Raw genomic sequence first — 16,807 nt, forward strand, 5'->3', positions numbered from 1 at the left:
GGGTCCTTGAAAACTACGAATCCCAGGAAGCAGCGCGGCCGGGGGCCCAGCCCTCTGCGCGCAACCTCCATCGCGCGCGAGGCCACCGCCCTGGGACCAGGAAGACACCGGCTCGCCGACGCGCCGCGCGGGGCCTGCCGGGACTTGTAGTCTCCGCGGCTGGGAGTGCCGGCTCCGGAATCTCGGCCGCCGTCTGGGGGCTGAGGCAGTGCGGGGACGCGTGCGCAGTGCGCGGACGGCCGTCGTGGGCGCCGCTCCGGGCAGCTCGTTGCCTGTGGAAGCCGGGGCCGCGGCGGCGCGGGTGCTCCGGACCGAGTGCGCGGTAAAGTTTGGCGTGAGGAGCGTGGCCGCGCTGGGGCGGGGGGCCGGGGCCGGGCTCCAGGCGGCGGCGGCGGGGCCGCTGAGGCGAGGAGATCGGCGTCCGCCAAGGGGCCGGCGGCGCGGGATGCGGGGCGGCGTCCCCTCCCAACGTGTCCGCTCCGCGCGCGCCGCACCTGGGCGAGGCCGCCGGGCCGGCTCACCTGCGCGCGGGCTCCGGGCGGCGTCCTCCTTCCCCTGGTCCTTGATTGTTTTTCTGGCTTCAGCTCTCGGCGGCGTCCGGCAGGGAGGCCCGCGGCGGTCGCGGGGCGGACGACTCCTGGGCTGTCTGCTCGGAGGTCCGGGCGCGCCCTGCTCCCCGCGAGAAAGACCGCTCTGGACGCTGCGCGCGCGGCCCCCTGTCCGGGGATTCCCGGCGGTGGCGCCTGTCGGGGTGGCTCGCTCCGGGGCTGCGCCCGCGGGGGCTGCACGGCCCTGGGCATCCTTTTCTGGTAATTTAATGCGCCTTCACTCAAGGACTTGCCCAGGCCGAAGTCGACTCCGCCCAGGGCCGTAGAGTCGTGCGGTATTAGTGATTTGCCTTCGCGCCTTCATGGTGCAGATGGCCGGTGGGAGAGTTGGAAGTGACTTGCCCAAGGTCACGCAGGTGGCACCACGGAGACGACCAGAACCAGGTCTTTTGCCTTGAGGCCAGCTGCCAGCCGCAGTGCCTTGGGGCCGTCCTGAGTGGTTTGTGGTTTATTTCATATGCTTTCTATTGACCATCCTGGAAAGAGGGGAAAGTGTTGTCATAATGAAAGCGGTCTTGTTTTTTATGGCGTTAACTGCCTTTGGTAGAATTCTAGTTATGCTGTTCCCCGAAGCCGAGCATCTGCCATGGCCTGGGCCAGTAAATAATGAAACTCGATTGCTCCGTTTGGAGATAGGTCCAAGAAGAGTTTTAAGGAATAAATATTCGGGCAATTCATGCCATTTTTCCTCTTCTGTTTCACCTTCTAGTTTTATACTACTTGTTTCGTATTTTACAGTTGATTTGTCTGTTTATTATAAGATTTCCTTTGCTTTAATGAAGTCATTGCCCTTTATGAATTAGTTTTCTAAATAGAAAATCTTATTTCCTGTGTGTTTAATGACTGGAACGAATAGCGCACTCTGAGGATTATACCATTGTCTTTTATTTTAGAACTACTGATCGGTCTGCTTTATTTTCCCAGAGTATGCAACTTGCATACTTTCTATGTTAGTTTAATGCCATTGAAATAATTTAGAGCAAAATTTGGATAAGCGTTATGTGATTCACATAAAAACTTTTAAAAAGTCATTTTGTAAAACCATTTTTCTTAAAATGAAGAGCTTGAAGAACTGCTATTGCAAAAATAGTAAGATTTGCTCTGACCAAAATGCCTATTTTTCGTATTCTTAATTTTTCATATTGACAGGCTTGTGGCAAAAAATATTTCCCCAAATAGAATTAGTTGAAGTATTCCTTATCTTGGCCAAATCTAACCAAGGGAAATTACATTTTAGAGTACTAATACATTTAAACAAAAATATTCAAAGTTTGACAGAATTTAAGTTAATGCAGCAGTTGATTTATTTTATAGTGCTATAAACCCTACAGTGTAGTCACTGACAAGTTTCTCTTGCAGAGTGTACCTGTATCAAGATGTTTGGCTGTTAACTTTGGAATAAACAGTGGATAACTTTTGTGACATTAAGAACGTGTGAGACACACACACACACTTCTATCTGGCTTTATCTTGTTAATTAGTATTTTTATTGTTGCTTTTAGGGGGGAAGTAGCAGATTTGTATCTTTTCCCCCCAGTTTTAGCAATGTAACAACATAGGAAAGAGATGGTGTATAAATTTGAGTTTGTCATAGACTAGGAGAGACAGTGAAACAGGATAAGTATACAATTGTGAGGAAACTGCCATGAGTTCATAAGCCGGAAGGACCTTTGTAGAAGTATTTAAGGACGTTAAGAATAGCATTGGGTTATTTTCTTTAAAAAGTCATCATGTACAATATTCAAGTGTTAGTTGATAACATATAGGATGTGATGTTATTGAAGACTCCTAGGAAGATATTTGAGAAAGGTGGAAACAGCTCACATTTTTACAGGGATGTTTTTCCTACAAACATTTAATGGCGCTTTTTAAAAAGTGATTTTTTTTTTTTTTGCTTAAGCCTGAAAGTTCTTTACTGTTATTCTTATAGTCATACTTCAAATCTCGCAGTTATTTTTGCTGTCTGGTGATTTGTAACCTAGAATAAAATCTAAGAAATAATTTATTAGCATAATTTAAGTCAGACTTTGACATTGACATATTGCTTGATGTTAAATTGTTGTTCTTATTTAAATAACTCTGACATTTGAGAATGGGGAAGACAGTTTTCCAAATATAATGTAGTAATTGTTCATATGTGACAATAATTACTCATACTCTGCTTTTACTAGAAAATTTCAAGCACTATAGCAATAACTGCCTTCGAGTACTTCCCAGTTGATTCCAGCTCTTAGCTGAAGTAATATACAAATAATTACTTTTTCACACCCTGGAGCGATTTACTTTTAGTAATATTAAAATTTAATTTTAAATTTCAAGATTTTTAAAATCTTTAAAATTTCAGATCTCTAGTGATACCATAACATAACTTCAGTAGGAGATAAATATTAAAATTTGGTATTAGGTCTTTTGACCATTTATGAGTACATACACAGCATTTGCAAATTTATTGACATAGTATCTGAAGGGAATTCTTGGGGCATCAACTTTTAGTAGTTTTAGATGCTTATCTACAATGCTTAATTATTTTTAGAGACATAAACATATGGGCTGTTTTATGTAAACAGCTTCCTGCTGATATTTGTTATAGCAGTAGATCTGTTACACTTAATGAGTAACATTAAACCATTTAATCCTAAGTAATATTCTTTTTCTTGTAGGTGCTGTGTGATAAAGGATATGTGAGTTTGTAATTCCTAGAAGATGTCTAAGCAAACATATTTATTTTAGTAACACTTTTAATTAATTGAATTGCTTTGATTCAGGAAGATGGTGTTTTGGGGATTTTAATATCATAAGTTTTCTTTGTACTAGAGTTTCTGTTTACTATAAAGCAAAATTAGAGTCATTTAGGAATTTTTTTAATTAAATAAGTTTTAAAGTATCATTTCTTATGTGGAGCCCTTATCAGACTTGTCAATCTGATTGCTTTATTCTCCAGAAAGTGTTGTGTTAGCCATTTAGGCAATCTAGCCTTGTACTGTGTAACCATTGAACTCATTGATTCTAGGTTCAATTTAACCTCTTGAAGGAAAGGACAATCACAAGCACTAGAATTGTAAGCGATCCCATAGGGCTTCTAATGTAGCATCTTACCGGGTACAGTAAATCCCCCATGAGAATTTCCATGTCAGGTGTTCCCTCCCATTACTAAGGGTGGGAATGCTTTTCCATTTGTCATCACCTCATGGAGCAGTCTGAGCTTAGTGAGGACAAAGGTAAGACAGCTTTAATTTTCACCATTCACTGCTTTTAACTAACTGTGCTCTGTAGTATCTTTCTGTCTCTCCCTCCCACTGCCTAATGACATCATGGGCAAATGATAGCTTTTTTATCATTTACAGCTGTTACAAGCTCCAGTCTAATCTATTCCAGTTTAAGCCTTCAATCACATATTCAATTTAAACCTCTTTTTCTCCCTTACCCCACTGTCTGGCTACTTACTGCTTGAAATGCTTGTAGGGAGGGATTGTGGTATGCTCCTGAGATACCTCTTTCCCTCTTCAGGGATGTACTTGGGCAGGGATTAGTCAGAAGAGAAATGGAAAAAGGTAAGTATTTATTGTATGAGGCTACTAAAGCCCTCTCTTGACTAACGGTGGCAGGCCATTGATGTCCACCAATAGGCAAGCGAACTGACATTTTTGCTGAGATCTTGCAGGGAGACTTCTACTGCACAGTTCTTGGATATGAAAATTTTTGTGACTGAACCTTTGCCATCCTATACACCTGTCAGTCCACCCTCTGGTTTGTGAGTGTGAGGGGTGAGTTGGGGTGGGGATCTTTTCTCTCTACAACCAGATTTTTGGGTGATGGCAAGACAACTGTACTCCAGGTAATTCTGCAGTTTCCATTTAGCCCACTGAAACTCACTTCCTTGAGATGCCAAATGGTGGCATGCAGGCTGCTTAAGTCTGCCCCCATTCTGTGCCCTGCTATTTCTTATCAATTCTCTTTATCCTCCTGCTCAGATAGGCGCAGGTCAGTCCCTCAGTCTACTACATAAGCAGACATCAAACTGGAGAATGAGAGGCCAATCGCTCCTTTTTGTAGGCACTTCTGATCTTGGAAAATGAGTTCCCTTGGAGAACCTCTGCCACTGTTTTTGGGTGAACACCTTCCTTTTCCTGTGTTCTTTTCCTGTCTTCTGTCAACTGCTTTTACAGAGTGAAAAAAGATGGTAAGGTGGTGGTTAGGGTGCCAGAGCCATTCCTGACTCCACAGAAGTGTGATCCATGATGTCTATATATCCTCAGCTTTGTGTTTGTCGATGATGAAGCAACAAGACTAGTCCCACTTGGTATCTGTTAACAAATAGTAAAGTCCCGTGGGCCTGATAAGGTCTCACTGTGCAGAATTCAATTTTTCTTTTTCCTTTATGTCTCTGATTTTTTTTTTTGGTGGTGTTGCTGCTGGAGGGGCTTACTTTCTGGTTCCTGACTGATGAAGTGTTGTTAACTGTGAACATGTTAACTTATAACTGATTTGTAAGACCTTAGAGTCAATAAGTGAAGCCGAAGGATAAATTTGGTGTGTGTGTGGGGGGGGGAGATTAATAATATAATTTTATCTGTTTTTGTCTCATACTAGCTTTACTAAGAATATACATTCAAACAGAAATATAGTGTTTGAATCTTTTTTCCTTCCATCATTTAAACAAATCAGTTAAATCTGCTAAATGATTTCTTGTCTGATGAGGAAAAAGCAGCTTTCTCTCTAGAAACTTAAACTATCTTTGATGTAGTAATTATGGGTTGCTTTATACTTCATTCAAGAAATAGTTATTGAGTGCCTTCCATGTGCCAGCCACTGTTTTAGGCATTGGAGAAACTACAGTAAATAACAGAAAAAAATCCCTGCTCTCATGAAACCTATATTCTAGTGTGGGGAAATAGACAAGAAACAGGTAAATAAATAAACTATATCATTTGTTAGATATCGACAAATGCTAAGGAGAAAAATAAAGCAGGGAAGTGTGATAGGAAGTAGCAGGACAGTTTGGAGGATTTGAAATTTTAGATAAGGTCTTAAGGGAAGGCTTCACTGAGAAAGTGACATTTGAGTTGAAAGGCCCTGAGAGGGGAGCTTGTCTGGTGAATCCAGTAGTGAAGAGGCAGTTGGAACGGTGTGAGGGGGAAGGTAAAGCCTGTAGGTCTTTATAAAGGCTTTGGTTTTTAGGTTTTTACTTTGAGATGGGATCCTGTTGAAACAGTAGTTCTCAACCGTGGCTGAATATTAGAATTGCCTGGGAAACTTTAAAAAAGTACTGATGCCTGAATCCCATCCCAAAGCTTCTAATTTAATTGTTTAGGGGTGGGAGAGTGGTGCCCAGCCTAGGCATCAGGATTTTTAAAAACTCCCAGGTAATTCTAATAAGCAGCTGAGGTTGACATCAGTGCTTTGAAGAGTTTTGAGCAGAGTGCAGTATTACATAGTATTGATGAGTATGGCTCTAAAACCAGACTCTTCTGGTTTGAATCCTGGCTCTGCTACTTCCTTAGTTTTCTCATCTGTGAAGTTATTGTTATTAGGATTAAATAAACTAATATATAAATATTTAGAATAGTGCTTCACAAGTAGTAATATGTATTTATTGAATAAACACATTACTGTATGTTTTAATGGGATCAGTTTGACTCTGTGTTGAGAATAGATTGGAGTGGTGCAAGGGCAGAAGCAAGTAGGGCCTTGCAGTAATACAGATGGGAGGTGATGAACTTGGACCAGAGTGGCAGCAAGCGGCTAGAAGTGGTGGGATTCTGGTTATATTTTGAAGATAGAGTCAACAAGGTTTGTTGATGGATTGGACATGGAGTGAGAAAGAAGCCTTAATCAAATGTGACTTCAAGATATTTTGCCTGAACAACTGGAAGAAGGGAGTGGCCATTTACTGAAATGGGAAAGACAGGGAGGATCAGATTTCTGAGGGGAATATCTGAAGCTCAGTTTGTTAAGTTTGAGATGTCTGTACATGAGGATGGTATTCAGCAGAGTGTTCAAGGCTGGAGATACCAGTTTGGAAAGTCATCAATACTGAGACCTGTGAGAATGAGTGAGCTCACCAACACACTGAATATGTATAGAGAAGGGGTCCACAGACCACTTCCTGGTACGGTCCAACTATCAGAGTTCTGGGAGGTGGAATGTTCCTTAGAGTTTCTAATGTGCCCTAGACAGTTGTAACTCTGTCTGTCTGTCTGTCTGTCTTTCTTTCTTTCTTTCTTTCTAAAAAACAGTTTTATTGAGATATAATTTGTCTATTTAAAGTGTACACTTCAGTAGTTTTTAGTGTATTTGCAGCTGTGCAGCTATCACCACAATCAATTTTGGAATCTTTTTTATCAACCCCAAAAGAAACCCTGTATCCTCCCATCCCTAGGCAACTCCTTATTTCCCTCCTGTCCTCCCATACCTATGCAACCATTAATCTGCTTTCTGTCTTTATGGATTTGCCCATTTCATATCAGTGGAATCATATAATACATGTTCTGTTAAGAGGGAAGTGGTATCCATTAGTACTTAGCTTCTAGAGTCATTAGATACTAAATCATTTGGTAAAAGTGGGGGCTATAAGATCTGTCCATTGTAAAGATACATTTCCTCTTTGTAATTAGTAAGAAAACTGTGGTGTTGTATTTTGAGACTATGAATATTCTGCTCCCTAACATTTCATCTAGTTTTAGTGTTCGCTTAGTGTTCATGCTTGCCTAAATCAGTGATTACATTGATATTGCCGTGATTTTCTATTACTGTCATATTTTCGGAGATCATGAGTTCATAGTATTTCTAATTCAGATACATTGTGCACAGTTTTTTCCTTTGTGTTTGTACCTGTTTTCTCTCACTGTGAAAATCTTAGTTCCTATTTTAAATATAATGAATAGTATCAATATATTTACATTATCCTATAATGTACAGTTGTACAAGTTGTACAATTGCAGCATGAAAAATAATTCCCTCATGTTCCTTTGTAATCAGTCCTTTCCTCATCCCAAGCCCTAGCAATTCTGATCTGTTTTCTATCACTGTAGTTTTTTGTTGTTTGTTTTTTTACTTTGCGTGTAGTTAAGTTCACTCTTTGTAGTACATAGGCTTATAGTTTTCACAAATGCATAGTCATGTTTCCCACCACAATCAAGGAACAGAGCAATTATATCACCCCAAAAGTTATTCTTTGAAGTCAACTCTTGCCTTCACCCACTGATCTTTTCTCTGCCCTTATGGCCTTTTTGGTCTGGCTTCTTTTACTTCTTAGCAAAGTACATTTGAAATTTGTCACTGTCGTGTGTGCATCAATAGTTTGTTCCTTCATATTGCCAAGTAGTATTGTACTGGATGTACTACAGTTTGTTTATTCATTCACCAGTTGAAGGACATTTGAATTATTTCTGGTTTTTTCTTTGCCTAATCTTGCATAATTATGAATAATGCTGCTATAAACGTTTGCATCCAGGATTTTATGTGCACATAAGCTGTCGGTTCACTAGAATGAGTACCTAGGAGTGGAATTGTTGGGTTGTATTGTAAGTGTACGTTTAACTGTAAGAAACTGCCAAACTGTTTTCCTATCTGCAGTGTATGAGAGTTCATTGATTTCATATCTTTTATTTTATTTTTATTTTTTTGAGGCAGAATCTCGCTCTGTCACCCTGGCTAGAGTGCCGTGTCGTCAGCCTAGCTCACAGCAACCTCAAACGCCTGGGCTCAAGCAATCCTTCTGCCTCAGCCTCCCAAGTAGCTGGGACTACAGGCATGCGCCACCATGCCCGGCTAATTTTTTCTATATATTTTTAGTTGTCCAGCTAATTTGTTTTTATTTTTTAGTAGAGACGGGGTCTTGCTCCTGCTCAGGCTGGTTTTGAACTCCTGAGCTCAAACGATCCTCCCACCTCGGCCTCCCAGAGTGCTAGGATTACAGGCGTGAGCCACCGCACCTGGCTGATTTCATGTCTTTGACAGCATTTGGTATTGTCATGATTTTTTTGTTTTTGTTTTAGCTATTTTAGTAGGTATATTGTGGTATCTTATGGTTTTTATTTGCAGTACTTTCCTAACAATGATGAGAATCTTTTTGTGTGCTTATTTACTATTTGTATATCTTCTTTGTCAGCTTGTCTGTTCCAAGTACTTTTCACATTTTCTTATTTGATTGTCTGTCCTTTTTTTTTTTTTTTTTCTTTTTCCCTGAGACAGGGTCTCGCTCCGTTGCCCTGGCTAGAGTGCAGTGGCATCATCATAGCTCAGTGCAACCTGAAACTCCTGGGCTCAAGTGACCCTCTTGCCTCAGCCTCCAGAGTAGCTGGGACTACAGGCATGCGCCACCATGCCTGGCTAATTTTTCTATTTTTTTGTAGAGATGGGGTCTCGCTCTTGCTCAGGCTGATCTTGAACTCCTGGCCTTAAGCAGTCCTCCCTCCGTGGCCTCCCAAAGTGCTAGGATTACAGGCATGAGCCACCACGCCTGGCCTTATTAGTGAATTGTAATAATTACCTGCCTATTCTTGGATATCAGTTGTTTTACAGATATATGTACACTGAATACTTTCTCCCATTTTGTGGCTTGTCTTTTCATTTCTTTATGATGTCTTTTGAAGAGCAGCAGTTTTTAATTAAGTTCAATATATCAACTATTATATAGTTCAGGCTTTTTATGTCTTGTCTGAGAAGTCTTTGTCTATCGCCAAGGTCATGAAGACTTTGTCTTATATTTCCTTCTAGAAGCTTTATTGTTTTAGCTTTTACATTAGGTCTGTGATCCATTTAGATACAGTTTTTTTTCCACATGGGTAGTCAATTATTCCAGCAGCATTTGTTGGAAAGACTGTCTTTTCCCTACGGAGTTGCCTCTGCATCTTTGTTGGAAATCAACTGACAGCGTATGTATGAAATCTGTTTCTGGATGCTATTCTGCTCTATTGGTTTATATCTACCTTTTCACTAATTCTACAGTGTCTTTATTGCTATAGCTTTATTGTAAGTCTTGAAATCAAGTAGAGTAAGTCTTCCTACTTTGTTCTTTGGGAAACAGATTTGGCTTTTCTAGGTCATTTGCATTTCAATATATATGATGGCGTACCTTGTCAATGTTTTATAAAATATCCTGCAGGAATTTTGATTGGATTAAATTGAGTCCATTGATTTCTCCAGTTTAGGGAGAATCAACATTTTAGTTTTTTAAATTCCAATTTATCTGAATTTTTATTTAATTTGGAGTGTTCCAATCCATGAACATTGTATAACTCTTCATTTCTTTTGGTCTTTTAATTTCTGTCTGCAATGCTTTGTAGTCATCAATATGGAGATCCTGCATATCTTTTGTTATATTTATTTCTATGTATTTTATGTTTTGTGATGCTATTCTAAATAGAATTTTTAAAATCCCACTTTCCAATTGTTTGCTGCTAATATTTAAAAGTACAGTTGGTTTTTGCAACCTTTCTAAATTCACTTATTATTCCTAAATTATTACTTTTGATAATTTGGTAGATCCTTAGGTTTTTCTATGTAAGTAATCACTTCACTTGCAAATACAGGCAGTTTTATTTTTTCTTTTCTGATCTTTATCCCAATTTTTTCTTGGCCTTATTGCAATGGCCAGTACAATGTTAAATAGAAGTGGTAAGTCAGGCATCTTTTCCTTTTTCCTGGATTTTAAGGGGAAGCAATTTGGTTTTTTGCCACCAAGTATGATGAAATTGTATGTTTTTCATAGAAGCCCTCTATAGGATAAAGTTATCTTCTAGTACTCATTTACTGACAGTTTTAATCATGAATGGCTATTATGTTTTATAAATGCTTCTTCACATATTGGATGATCATACGGATTTTCTTCTTTATTACCTTAATGTTTAGAATTATGGTGATTTTCAAATGTTAAACATACCTTGCATTCCTGAGATAAATCTTACTTAATCATGATATACTATCCTTTTTATGTATAGTAGGATTTGATTTACTAATATTGTTAGGAACTTTTCTTTCTGTGTTCATGGCGGATATTGGTATGTCATTTTCTTTTTTGTAATATCTTTGTTAGATTTTGATGTTTCGTTTGTCTCATAAAACAAGTTAGGAACTGTTCTTTCCTCCCATTTACTGGAAGAGTTTGTTAAAGATTGATGTTATTTCTTCCTTAAGTGATTGATAGAATTCATATATGAACCATTGTGTGAGCTTGGACTTTTGGGGAAGGTTTCAGTAATGAATTCAATGTCTTTAATAGATACAGGGCAATTTAGATTTTCTTTTTTATCTTGTGTCAGCTTTTTCAAAGTTGTATTTTTCAAATAATTTATCTATTACCCCTAAATTGTCAAATTTGTTTACATAAAGTTGTTCATAATATTCTTATTACCATTTAATATCTGTACGATGTGTAGTGATAATCTCTCTGCATTTCCTAATATTGGTGATTTGTTTTCTTTTACTTGGTTCACATAGTTATAAATTTATCAATTTTGATGATATTTTCAAAGAACCAACTTTTGATTATCTTTCTTTATTGCTTGTTTTCTATTTCATTAATTTCTTTCCTAATATTTATTATTTCCTTTTACTTTGGGTTTACTTTACTCTTTTTAGCTTTTTAAGGTGGAGCTTTAGCTCACTGATTTTAGACCTTCTTTTCTAATAAAAGCGTTTTAAAATGATACATTTTCCTCTGAAAACTTCTTTAGCTGTACCTCACGAATTCTGACTTTTTAAATTTTCATTTAGTTAAAAATGTTTTCTAATTATTTTCTTGATTTCTTCTTTTACTCATATTTTATTTAAAAGTGTAATGTTTTAATTTTCAAGTAGCTATCCAGGTGATAATTCCTTGTACAGCATTAAAAGCCAACACAAATTCAGAATATATTTGTTCATAGAATTCCTTGAATGTTTTATATATGATATTTATGTGGTATATTTCTGAGGGTTTTTCTGTGGCATAAAAGAAGAATTTGTTATCACCCACTATTCTGTGGGTTGACTGGGCTTATCTGGGCAGTTCTTTCTTGGAGTCTCTCATGCAGTTGCAGTCAGATGACAGCTGGAACTAGGGTCATTTGAAGGCTTGTCTGGGCTAGATGGTCAGGATAGCCTCTTCACTCACTCTGCTGGGATGGCTGGGACAGCTGGGTGTGGGCTGGCTACCTCTTTCCACACAGATTCTCCATGGGACTTAGTTGGCTTTCACACAACAGAGCAGTGTCAAGGTAGTCAAATTTCCTATATGGCAGCCAACTTCTCCTAGACTAAGTAGTCCAAGAAATTGAGTTTTTCAATTAGATAATTTATTTGGTCTACTTTTTTAAACAAAGAAGTAAAATAAATGCATTGGGGGCAGTCATTATAGAAATTATCTAATCAGTAGCATTAAAACTTCTTTTAATTTTTTTCAATCAAGGTAAAATTAACATAAGATTAGTCATTTTAGTGTGTACAAGTCTGTGGCATTTAATACATTTGCAGTATTGTGCAACCATCACCTGTATCTAGTGTCAAGACAGTTTCATCACCTCGTAGGCAGCCCTTCCCCATCTCACCCTTCTCCCGGCCTCTGGCAACCACCAGTCTGCTTTCTGTCTCTCTGGATTTATCTATTCTGGATTTTTCACATAAATAGACTCATATGAATGTGCCTTTTTGTTGCTGGCTTTTTTCACATAGCATAGTGTTTTCAAGGTTCATCCAGATTGAAGCATGTATCAGTACTTCATTCCTTTTTATGTCTGAAAAGTATTCCATTGTATGTATATACTTTAACCATTCACCTGTTGATAGATGTTTGGTTTGTTTCCATTTTCTGGCTATTTGTGAATAGTGCTGCTGTGAACATTCATGCACGAGGGTTTGCTTGAGTACCTGTTTTCAATTCTGAGTATATATAGGCATACCTCAGAGGTATTGTGGGTTCAGTTCCAGACCACCTCAACAAAGCGAATATCACAATAAAACGAATCACACAAAATTTTTTGGGGGGTTTCCCAGTGTATATAAAAGTTATGTTTATACTATACTGTAGTCTATTAAGTGTACTGTAGCATTAGGTCTAAAAAATGTACATAAAATAATTCAAAAATAGTTTATTTCTAAAAAATACCAAAAATCATCCGAGCCTTCAGCAAGTTGTAATCTTTTCACTGGTGGAGGTCTTTCCTTGATGTTGGTGGTTGCTGGCTGATCAGGGTAGTGGTTGCTGAAAGTTGGGGTAGCTGTGGCAATTTCTTAAAATAAGACAGCAATGAAGATGGCTGCATTGATGGACTCTTCTATTCATGAAAGATGTCTCTGTAGCATGAGATGCTTTTTGATGCTCTGTAGCATTTTACGCACAGTAGAACTTCTTTGAACAGTGAAGTTAATCCTCTCAAACCCTGATGCTGCATTATTACTTAGTTTATGTAAGAGTTTTATGTACGTTGTCATTTCAGCCATGTTTGCAGCATTTTCACTAAGAATAGATTCTATCTCAAGAAACCACTTTCTTTGTTTATCCATAGGAAGCAGCTCTTCACTGTTAAATTTTATCATGAGATTGCAGTGATTCAGTTATCTCTTCAGGCAATACTTCTAATTTTACTTCTTTTGCTGTTTCTACCATATCTGCAGTTGTTTCCTCCACTGAAGTCTCAAACCCCTCAAAGTCATCCATGAGAGTTGGAATCAACTTCTTCCAAACTCCTGTTAATGTTTTTTTTTTTTTTTTTACCTCCTCCCATGAAACACAACTGTTGTTAATGACACCTAGAATGGTGAACCTTTTCCAGAAGGTTTTCAATTTACTTTGCCCAAATCCATCAGAGGAATCACTATCTATGGCAGCCATAGCCTTACAAAATGTCTTTCTGAAACAATAAGACTTGAAAATCAGAATTACTCTTTGATCCATGGGCTGCAGAATGGATGTTGTCTTAGTGGACAGGAAAACATTAACCTCCTTTTATATCACCATCAGAGCTCTTGGGTGACCAGGTACATTGTCAATGAACAGTAATATTTTGGAAGGACTCTTTTTTTCTGAGCAGGAGATCTCAACAGTGAGCTTAAAATATTCAGTAAATCATGCTGTAAAACAGATATGCTATCATACAGGCTTTGTTGTTCCATTTATAGAGTGCAGGCAGAGTAGATTTAGCATCATTCTTTTGGGCCCTAGGATTTTCAGAATGGTAAATGAGCATTGATTGCCTCATCTTCAAGTCACCAGCTGGATTGGCCCCTAACAAGAGAGCCAGACTTTCTTTTGAAGCTTTGAAGCCAGGCATTGACTTCTCCTCTTTAGCTCCTAGACAGCATCTTCTTCCAGTAAAAGACTATTTCATCTACATTGAAAATCTCTTCCATAGTATAGTCACCTTCAGTGATCTTAGCTAGATCATCTGGATAACTTGCTGCTTCACCTTGCACTTTTGTGTTACGGAGATGGCTTTTTTCCTTAAACCTCGTCAATCAACTTCTGCTAGCTTCTGACTTCTGTAGCTTCTTTAACTCTCTTGGCCTTCAAAGAATTGAAGAGAGTTAGGGTTTTGCTCTGGAGTAGTCTTTAGCTTAAGGGAATGTTGTATCTGGTTTGATCTTCCATCCAGACCATTAAAACTTTCTCCTTGTGAGCAATAAGGCTGTTTCTCTTTCTTATTAATATCATTTGTGTGTTCACTGGAGCAGTTCTTTTAATTTCCTTTAAGAACTTTCCCTTGGCATTCACAACTTGGCTAACCGGTGCAAGAGACCTAGCTTTTGGCCTGTTTTGGCTTTTGACATGCCTTCCTCACTAAGCTTAATCACGTCTAGCATTTGATTTAAAGTGAGAGATGTGTGACTCTTTCCTTTCATTTGAACACTTAGAGGCCATTGTAGATTTATTAATTGTTCTAATTTCAATATTGTGTCTCAGGCAGTAGGGAAATCCAGGGAGAGAGAGAGAGAGAGAGAGATGAGGGGAACAGCTGATCAGTGGAGCAGTCAGAACACAACACAACATTTATTGATTTTCACCATCTTATATCGGCGTGGTTCGTGGTACTCCAAAATAATTACAGTAGCAACATTGAAAATCACAGGTCACCGTAACAAATATAATAATAATGAAAAGGTTTAAAATATTGTGAGAATTATCAAACTGTGACACAGAGACACAAAGTAAACACAGGCTATTGGAAAAAAATGGTGTAGAGACTTGCTCAATGTGAGGTTGTCACAAACTTTCAATTTGTAATAAACATGGTATCTGCAAAACGTGATAAAAGGAAGCACTATAAAATGAGGCAGGGATGGAATTGCTGGGTCCTATGGTAATTTAACTTTTGAAAAACTGCAAACTGTTTTAGTGTAGTACTATTTTACGTTTCCACCAGAAATGTAGGAGAGTTCCAGTTTCTCCATGTTCTTGCCAATACTTATTTTCCTCTTTTAATTATGTCTTCCTAGTGGGTGTAAAGTAATATATCCTTGTGGTTTTGATTTGCATTTCCCTAATGACTAATGATATTGAGCATCTTTTTAAGTTCTTATTGGCCATTTGTATGTCTTCTTTGGAGAAATGTCTCTTCAGGTCCTTTGCCCATTTTTAAATTGGGTTGTTTGTGTTTTGCTGTTGAGTTGTAAGAGTTATTTATATATTCTGAATACTACATCCTTATGTACAATTTGCAAATATTTTCTTCCATCCTGTAGGTTGTATTTTGACTTTCTTGATAGCCTTTGATATAGAAAAGTTTTTAATTTTGATGGAGTCGAATTTATCTTATTCTTGTTGTTCATGCTTTTGGTGTTATATCTAAGAATTCATTGCCAAATCCAAGGTTAAGATTTACCTGTATATTTTCTTCTAAAAGTTTTATGGTTTTACTTCTTATATTTAGATGTTAATCTGTTTTGACTTAATTTTTGTATATGATCTGAGGTAGGGGTCCAGCTTCATTCTTTTACATGTGGATATCCAGTTGTACCAGCACCATTTGTTGAAGGTGCTATTCTTTTCCCATTGAATGGTGTTAGCACCCTTGTTGAAAATTGACCATAGACATATAGGTTTGCTTCAATTTTTTTCCATTGGTCTATGTGTATCCTCATGGCAGTACCACACAAGTTGATAGTTTTTACCTGCGGTATATGCTAGTATAGTGTATTGATTTTTCAAGCCTTGATTACATTTTAGAAATTTTTTAAAACTTTGGGTAAATTTATTAAACAAATTATTTCATCTAAGTGTCAGCTTTATAACAGCACACACACAAACTTAATGGATGGTTTTATTTTAAAACTTTTTGCTGTGTTTCATCATTTCTCTGACTGCATACAGAACAGTGATGTAGGCATACATTGTATCAGGGTACATTATAATTGGATTTTCACTGTGACTTAAATTTACCTTGAACCTCTAAATGAAGTGCTAGTTACATAAATTCATCCTGCCAGAAGATGTGATGGCACCAGAGTAGAAACAGCAGTTTTGGACTAAGCATTACATCAGGAAGGAATCATACATCTATAGTTTCTAGAGAAAAGATGGTTGGAAATACTACTTTTTACCCAGGTTATGGTTTTTAACTTTAGTACATACAACAGAAGTTTCAGTACTTTAGAACCAGAATATGATATGCCTTTTAATTAAGTCTATTTTTTTTTTTTTTTTTTGTTGAGACAGAGTCTCACTCTGTTGCCCAGGCTAGAGTGAGTGCCGTGGCATCACCCTAGCTCACAGCAACCTCAAACTCCTGGGCTTAAGCGATCCTACTGCCTCAGCCTCCCGAGTAGCTGGGACTACAGGCATGCGCCACTATGCCCGGCTAATTTTTTCTATATAGATTTTTAGGTGTCCATATAATGTCTTTCTATTTTTAGTAGAGACGGGGTCTCGCTCAGGCTGGTCTCGAACTCCTGACCTTGAGCAATCCACCCGCCTCGGCCTTCCAGAGTGCTAGGATTACAGGCGTGAGCCACCGCGCCCGGCCTAATTAAGTCTATTTTAATCTTTCTCTTTTTTCCCTGTAGTAATTTATTTGCTAAAGAAACTAGGTGGTTTGTCCTTTTGTTTCCCACAGTCTAGCATTTGTTGATTGAATTCCTGTGGTGCAGTTTAGTATGTTCCTGTGTTCTTCATTTCCTATAAGTTGGCATTTGGATATACCAATGCAAATCCTAGTGACTACTTGATCAAATTTTGGTAAAAAAATTTTTTTTTGTTATATGTTCACTTCATAGACAATGTTTAT

At 38.3% G+C, this 16,807-nt stretch overlaps 1 protein-coding gene across 2 annotated transcripts in view; it reads left to right on the forward strand.

Annotated features, from left to right (window-relative positions):
* Positions 1 to 226: 226 nt before the first annotated feature.
* The window catches only part of PLEKHA1 (pleckstrin homology domain containing A1), a 53,160-nt gene continuing 36,579 nt past the window's right edge, over positions 227 to 16,807 (forward strand). For both annotated transcript variants that reach the window (XM_069460158.1, XM_069460160.1), the window contains exon 1: positions 227 to 322. The gene's annotated coding sequence lies outside the window, so the exon portion shown is untranslated. The remainder of the gene's footprint in view (positions 323 to 16,807) is intronic.

The sequence above is a fragment of the Eulemur rufifrons genome, chromosome 28 (assembly GCF_041146395.1).
Source record: "Eulemur rufifrons isolate Redbay chromosome 28, OSU_ERuf_1, whole genome shotgun sequence".
NCBI classification, from domain to species: Eukaryota; Metazoa; Chordata; class Mammalia; order Primates; family Lemuridae; genus Eulemur; species Eulemur rufifrons.